The sequence below is a fragment of the Chiloscyllium punctatum genome, chromosome 12 (assembly GCF_047496795.1).
Source record: "Chiloscyllium punctatum isolate Juve2018m chromosome 12, sChiPun1.3, whole genome shotgun sequence".
NCBI lineage: Eukaryota > Metazoa > Chordata > Chondrichthyes > Orectolobiformes > Hemiscylliidae > Chiloscyllium > Chiloscyllium punctatum.
Window position 1 is genome coordinate 45,670,726 of NC_092750.1, and position 7,782 is coordinate 45,678,507.

The 7,782-nt window shown below is 40.5% G+C and overlaps 1 long non-coding RNA gene across 1 annotated transcript; it reads right to left on the bottom strand.

The window, feature by feature from the left end:
- Positions 1 to 304: 304 nt before the first annotated feature.
- On the bottom strand, positions 305 to 5,407 carry LOC140483479 (uncharacterized). The gene is made up of 3 exons (XR_011961973.1): positions 5,335 to 5,407; positions 2,335 to 2,436; positions 305 to 554 (listed from the first exon to the last, which is right to left on the bottom strand). It is a non-coding gene; the product is annotated as an uncharacterized lncRNA (long non-coding RNA).
- Between the last annotated feature and the right edge of the window lie 2,375 nt (positions 5,408 to 7,782).

The following is a 7,782-nucleotide window of genomic DNA, read 5'->3' on the forward strand; positions in this document are numbered from 1 at the left end:
ACAAATATAATACAATTTAACAATTGAAAATAATTTTTTGTCATCAAATAATCAATTATTTATCATTAGGCTAAATCTCAAACACTTTATTATTGATTTTGCAGCCTAAAAAGATTTCAGGAAAAGCAATGAAGTACACAATCATGAATTTATTGCTTGAACAGGTCTTTTCAGCTGCTTTATTTGAAAACTTTCTGAAGAGAGCCATCTCAGAATATCAAACAACTCCATTCTCAAAAACTAGAGCTTCAGCCCATCAGGAAGGAAATCATTTATCATTGCTTTAATTTTTCATTTTCCCATTTACATGTCTCCTCCAAGACTGAAAATGTTCATTGATTACAGTGACAGATGTTGTTGATTCAATCAATACACCAGGAAGGGGGAGTACAGGCTAGAAGCATGGCAGTCTTCAGATAAATACTTCAGGAATAGACAATTAATATGTTTGCTTCTGAATCAAGAAGATTAGGAATTTCCACTGCTGACGACCATTGATTTAATATTAAGTATCATAACTTCCACCGCTGGTCTATGAGAAACTCCATGAAACACTGTAAAATAGATGATGAAACTGAAATAATTTTAAAAAGTGAGGTTTCTATGAATCACAAGTAAACTATCAAGAGACAACTTAGTAGTCTGTGCTGAAATGCAATGATAATGCTGATAATTACTAATGCTGATAACGTGCATATTTTCAAGCATACTACAATTCAACTTCAAAATTTAATTTCTTTTCTATATCTAGGAGTGAATTACATAAATGAGTAGGCTTTTGTGATAACGCTGAATCATCCAAATGAGGATAATATTTTAATACTGTGTAGCAGATTAAATTGATAGGTAAAGTACAAGGAGGAGGATTTGGTCGCCCATATCAAATGTTGCATAAGCTGAGTAGGATTTTTTTAAAAACTCAAGTAACATGGTCACAGCCACAGAAGATATGGTCTGTAACTTTAATTAGGGCCAGTTCAATGGTGTAGTGAGGTGGAAGCCTCAATAGAGTGGGTAAGATGGCAGGACATGCAAAGAGTTTGAAAAAAAAATTTGGAGCCACAGTTAGAATTAGATCTAGATTTTATTGTCATATGTACTCAAGTGTAGGGATACAGGAGTACAATGAAACGTGTACAAAGTCACCGTTTCTGGCGCAACCTTAGGTATAAAGGTGTTCAGGAACAAAATCTTAGGTATAAATTAGAAAAATAAGGAGATAACGTTAAAAATTCAACATTACATTCCTTCTAAATTAGAGAAAGCGGGAAAAATATTTAAAAGCAGATGAGTCCCCACTGGGCTTCAAATCGGTTCTGAGACTCCATGGTGGGCTTCACATCAAAACTGGGAGCCTGGGCTGGATGTCACCTCAAGACTGGGAGTCTGCCCTGGGCATCACTTCGAGACTGGGAGCTCGCCCTGGGCGTCACCTCGAGACTGGGAGCTCACCCTGGGCGTCACCTCGAGACTGGGATCACCCTGGGCGTCACCCCGTGACTGGGAGCTCACCCTGGGCATCACCTTGAGACTGAGAGTCCGCCCTAGGCTTCGCCTCAAGACTGGGAGCACCATGGGCATCACCTCGAGGCCAGGAGCTCGCCCTGGGCTTCACCTCGAGACTGAGAGTACGCCCTAGGCTTCACCTCAAGACTGGGATCACCCTGGGCATCACCTCAAGGCTGGGAGCTCGCCCTGGGCTTCACCTTGAGACTGGGATCATCCAGGGCTTCACCTCGAGACTGGGATCACCCTGGACGTCATCCTGAGACTGGGAGCTCACCTTGGGCATCACCTCGAGGCTGGGAGCTCACCCTGGGCTTGACCTCGAGGCTGGGAGCCCGCTCTGGACGTAACTTCAAGCCCTGGAGGCCACCCTGGGCTTGACCTTGAGGCTGGGATTCTAGGCTGCTTGTCACGTTGAGACTGGGAGTCTGGGCTGGGCTTCACCTCGAGGCTGGAAGTCCATGATGAGTTTCACCTTGAGGCCGTGCTAGGCTTCAGTTTACAAGTATAAAGTGGCTGTGATTGCGTTTTCTATTTTGAGGCAGAGGGGGTAGGATAATATCTAAGGATTAGGACCCATTTAGAATATTAGCCAAATTGGGACCAGGAAAAAGCTAGATTCCCAGTATATTAATTGGGATAGGGTCAAGAAGGCAGCGATTAAGTCTCGTATGTCTAATGTGCAGTATATACAAAGTGTTCATTTGTTAAGATTATACTTGGATAAAATTACTTACAGGAGTATAGGTTCAATAGAAGATAAGCAGTCAGTATAGTTTAAACAGCACCAAAATGATGAACTATAAAATCCATAATACAGAACCTCACATTTATCTAAATTAATCTCTATCTTCCATTCCTCAACCCATTGGCCGATCGGATCCCTTTGTACTCTGAGGTAATCTTCTTCACCTCCAATTTTGGTGTCATCTGCAAACTCACAAACATATGGAAGTTTTAAACTTGTATGCTTTGTTTCGGTTCAAGATACAATAACTGTCTGCATGCTAGTTTATCATTGTACTATTTTCTCCCTTCTTGCCAATAATGCATTACATACATACTGTTGGGTGATGAGATTGTGGGAGGGAAAACTGTGTGGATTTATCTTCCAAAAATTAGGCCTGCTAGTGAGAGTAAACTATTGCCTACTGGAGTAGCACACAGATTTAATGTAGCTATCTGAAAATAAGGCTAGTCATTTTACATTTAATCATTATGGATTTTACAGTATAAACAATATACTCTGTGAGATTGTTCAACTGAGGTTATTGAGAAAAGGTAATATGTTGAAACATTGCAGTTATAACATTGCATATCTCTCAAAGCCACAGAACTCCAGAAAGTTATCAAGACAGACAGTTGATTTACAGCTGTACAGATATCACTTCTTCAGTTGCCTTCAGCTTCCAACCTTTTACCATGTCATGATCCTTAATTTATTGATACCATCATGACAGACAGTTCTGGTGAACATCGCCCCAATGTATGTTCCAGGCATTGTTATTCTCCCATTTTGTCATCATGTTGCAATCCGATTAATGGTATTAACAGTCAATTTTGATTCATTCTTAACCATGAACTGAAAAATGTTCAGCACATTTCTTCCTTCATGCATTCTTTTTACCATTTATCAATATAAAAGTTTATGGCAAATCTAGGTGTCACCTGTCATGACATTATTAAAGAAGCCTTCTCTCCTACTCCTTAGAACATTCATAGTGTCCTGCTTGAAGGACACAATGAATTCTGATCTAAGTTTTCACATTCAAAGCACTTATAACAAAAGGAATCTATTTCATCTACAATCTAGCTTCCATTTGGCACTGCAAACTATATAATTATAAATTCTGAATTGTTGCCAGCTTCTCTGTTTGTTTGTTATGCACAGTATGGATTTTTCAATAGATATATCTATACCAGTAAGTTTTAATGAGAAGAAGTTTTAACCTATAAATCTTTAAATGTATTGCAGATGAATAAAAGAGTGTGGTTATCTAATGAAGGCTAATCTTGCAAACACAAAAAAAACTCTTCACTGTCCTCCAAGTTATCCATTGTTAAATAGATAGAATTATAGTATTTATTATAATGTACATTTTAGATGAATGTGGTCTTGATTATGTAACACTCAAGCTTGTATATATTGGTGCACATTCAGTTTCGGTTACTTTTATTACTGAAAACAGAAGTTCATTGAGTTCCTGTTTGCCTAGTATGGGTTAATGAAAAGTGGATGTCTTTGTGCTCCTGAGGGCTTTTACTGTGGCTCATTAAGGCCAGTAAGATGTTAATGACCTCCTTCCCCATAATTTAGTCACAGTACATGAACAGTACAGCTTGGGCTCAGCACTCATATACAACGTGCCAGGTTGCTGGCCTATACAGCATTTTAGTAGATGTTCCTTGAGGACCAGTCTGCTTGATAGTTGTAACAATTATCAACACAATAATTCAGTGACTTTATTGTTTATTTGGTGCCTTTGCAGTTCACTACTGCTCTGTCACATCTTCTGAAAGCTGCACCTCAGGTATTTTTTTGAGTGAACTATAATTGAGCTCGATATAAATAGTATCTTTGGCAATTCTATAGGCTGTCCCTCTGGAACTGGAAACATAAAAGAAGTACACAACTTCCATGTCCAATTTGTTTGCAACAGTTACAATCCCCATCTGACTGATGGACTTTTACATGATGAGATTTCACATTTTAATTTTTTTATTGCAGTAAAATTAAAATCATCATTGATTAAACATTATTTTATAGGTTACTATTACACTAAAACTAAAGAAAGGGTATTCTTCATTAACTTCTTCACATAACTGAGGTTATTGAGAAGAGGTAATATGTTGAAACATTGCAGTTATAACATTGCATATCCCTCAAAGACACAGAACCCCTGCCATATTTATACATTATATTGCACTCTCAGCAGCAAGCATAAAAACCCAAGCCATTCTCAGCTTTAGCAGAATCTCTTCTCCTTGCCCCATCACAGTAACTTTCCAGTGTCTTGTTAAATAAAATACCTTCCCTCAATCTTCTGAGAATAATTTAATTAATTACCAATAGCCTGGTGCCCTGAGATGACATTTTTTTATTTATTCACAGAATGTGGTTGTCGCTGACAACAGCAGCATTCAATCCCCTTCCCTATTGCCCATACAGCAGTTAAGACTCAACCACATTGCTGTTGATCTGAAGTCACCTGAAGGCCAGACTGGGTAAGGACAGCAGATACACTTCCCTGAATAATGTGAGTGAACCAGATGGAGTTTTCTGACAATTGACAGTGATTTCATGGACTCTTAATTCCAGATTATAGACTCCTTGGTCTTTAATTCCCCACAAGCTTTGTTTCTATTTATAAAGGATCTGTCCACTACTTGATGAATAACCTGAAACCTATTAACCCATCTGTTATAGTAAATCTTTCCTCCATCTCTCGAATTGTATCTGAGAGCCTGAGCGCAAGAAGACTAATGGACTTTTCCTGTGTTTTCAGATATTAAAATTTGCACCTTACTTTCAATAAGCTTTGATATGGGCACCAGTTCTGACTTGAACTAGGTCACATGGGCAGATTTCAACAAAGATCACATCCCTGTCTCCAAACTACTCAAATTTACTTTGAATTAAAGGAGTCAGTTTAAAACGTAACTGTATTATAAAGTGCACGTTCATAATAGTAACTGCAAGCACCAAACAAAACCTAACTTTGCAAAAGCCTTGAAAATTAAATGAGCAGAGAAAATGAAAACCTATTCAGCTAATGGCAGAAAAGGAGATTAACCACCTTACTTTGGTTCCATCAAGATTAAGTTTACCTTCAAGCTGCCTGTTTGTTTCTTGTCACACATATTCGAGAGGTAACAATACATAGTTCAGTGCTAGGCTGTGCTAAAACTGTGTTTGGAAAGAAGTTGGATATTTTCCAGAATGTTATTCTTTCTGTCTCCGGGATACACTATCAAGCAAACAGTGACGTGTTGTTCAATGCGTTGGGAAGCAGAACTGCATGTGTGAGCACATTTATCTTAGCAATCCTTCAGTGACCACAACATTTAAACTTTGATTTTTCTCAGGATTTGGTCACCCGTGGAGCAGCACAAACTTCTGTGGTTTAAGACAGCAAGGGCACCGTCCATATCACAGCCTGTGATATATCTCATGGTCACTGTCACCAATATTCTTTTAGAAAACAGTTGTACGATTGAATGTCATGTTAACATGGATAAAACCATAGCCTTTGGTGGCTAAATGAGATAATGCCAAATCAATGTACAGCTTTTATAGCTTTTATTGCAACAGGGAATGAAGAACTGCGCTGGGATGTAGCAGGTGCATGGGTTAGAGGGGAATGGGAATCATTGAGGGATGCAGACCGGTAGAGTGGTCTAGGGAAGATAGCATGGTGTGGAGGATTACAGAAGAGAATGGGAGGTTGAGGGAAGTGGAGGATATGGAGGGGAGCAGAGTGCACACAGTGTGGAGAAGGGAGAGGGGGATTGAGAGGACAGTGGAAGGATAAAGGACGTGGATGCAGAATGGAGCAGGCATATGGGACTAGAGTAATGTGAGGTGGTAGTGGCCAGCAATGGATTAGAGGGGAGTGGGTAGTAAAAACGGGATTAGGAGGTTAAGGGGAGTAGGGTAATTATGGGGGAGCAGGATTGTCAGAAGATATGTAGAAGGGAGCAGAATTATTAGAGGAGAGTGAAGATTAGAGGGGAGTAGAGGATTATAAAGACAGTATTGCTTAGAATGGAGCACAGGTGAAGAGGAGAGGAGGAGATTAGGTTAGATTAGGTTCCCTACAGTGTGGAAACAGGCCCCTTGGCTCAACAAACCCTCACTGACCCTCTGAAGAGTAACCCACCAGACCCATTCCCCTACCCTATATTTACCTCTGACTAACGCACTTAACACTATCGGCAATTTAACATGATCAATTCACTTAACCTGCACATCTTTGGATTGTGGGTGGAAACCCCACAGACACGGGGAGAATGTGCAAACACCGCACAGCCAGTCGCCCGAGACGGGAATCAAACCCGGGTGACTGGCGTTGTGAGGCAGCAGAAATAACCACTGAGCCACCGTGCCACCTGTGGGGAGTGCAGGGGTTAGAGGTAAGTTAGGGGTAGAAGGAATTGAAGTGGTGCAGAAAAGAGCACAGTTACCTTGCAGAGGGTAGAAAGGAGGACCGCTGTGTGCAGTAGGTAATGAGAGAGCAGAGGGAACCTAGAGTGAAGGGAACCAATTGATGCAGTGTGGGCAAAGAGCAGAATGGAGAGTTAAATGGGTTTGAATAGAGGGAAGGGAACGATGGAGCAGAAGAGGGGTGCAATTGTGGATAGTGCAGAAAGGACAAGAATTATCCATTATAATAACTAATTATAGTCATTACAATATCCACTCTACCTAATATTAATAACGCTTAATACTGTAGTAATTTGTGAATGTTAAACAATCCCATTGGAACTTAGATAAATATCTGGGATTTTAAAGTATCTGTCCAAAGATGTGCAGGTTAGGTGGATTGGCCATATAAGGTCCTAGATAGTGTTACTGAACAAAGAGACCTTGGAGTGCAGGTTCATAGCTCCTTGAAAGTGGAGTCACAGGTAGATAGGATATGAAGAAGGCGTTTAGTATGCTTTCCTTTATTGGTCAGAGTATTGAGTACAGGAGTTGGGAGGTCATGTTGCAGCTGTACAGGACATTGGTTAGGCCACTGTTGGAATATTGTGTGCAACTCTGGTCTCCTTCCTATCAGAAAGATGTTGTAAAACTTGAAAGGGTTCAGAAAAGATTTATAAGGATGTTGCCAGGGTTGGAGTATTTGAGCTATAGAGAGACGTTGCACAGGCTGGGGCTGTTTTCCCTGGAGCGTCTGGGGCTGAGGGGGTGGCCTTATAGGGTAAATAGACAAGTTTGTTTTCCCGGGGTGAGGGAGTCCAGAACTAGAGAGCACAGGTTTCGGGTGAGAGGGGAAAGATATAAAAGTGACCTAAGGGGCAACGTCTTCACGCAGAGGGTGGTACATGTATGGAATGAGCTGCCAGAGGAAGTGGTGGAGGCTGGTACAATTGCAACATTTAAAAGGCATCTGGATGGGTATACGAATAGGAAGGGTTTAGAGTAATATGGGTCGGGTGCTGGCAGTTGGGACTAGATGGATTGGGATATCTGGTCGGCATGGACGAGTTGGACTGTGCTATACATCTCTATGACTCTATGATTCTAATAGTTTATATAGCGCTTTCAATGTA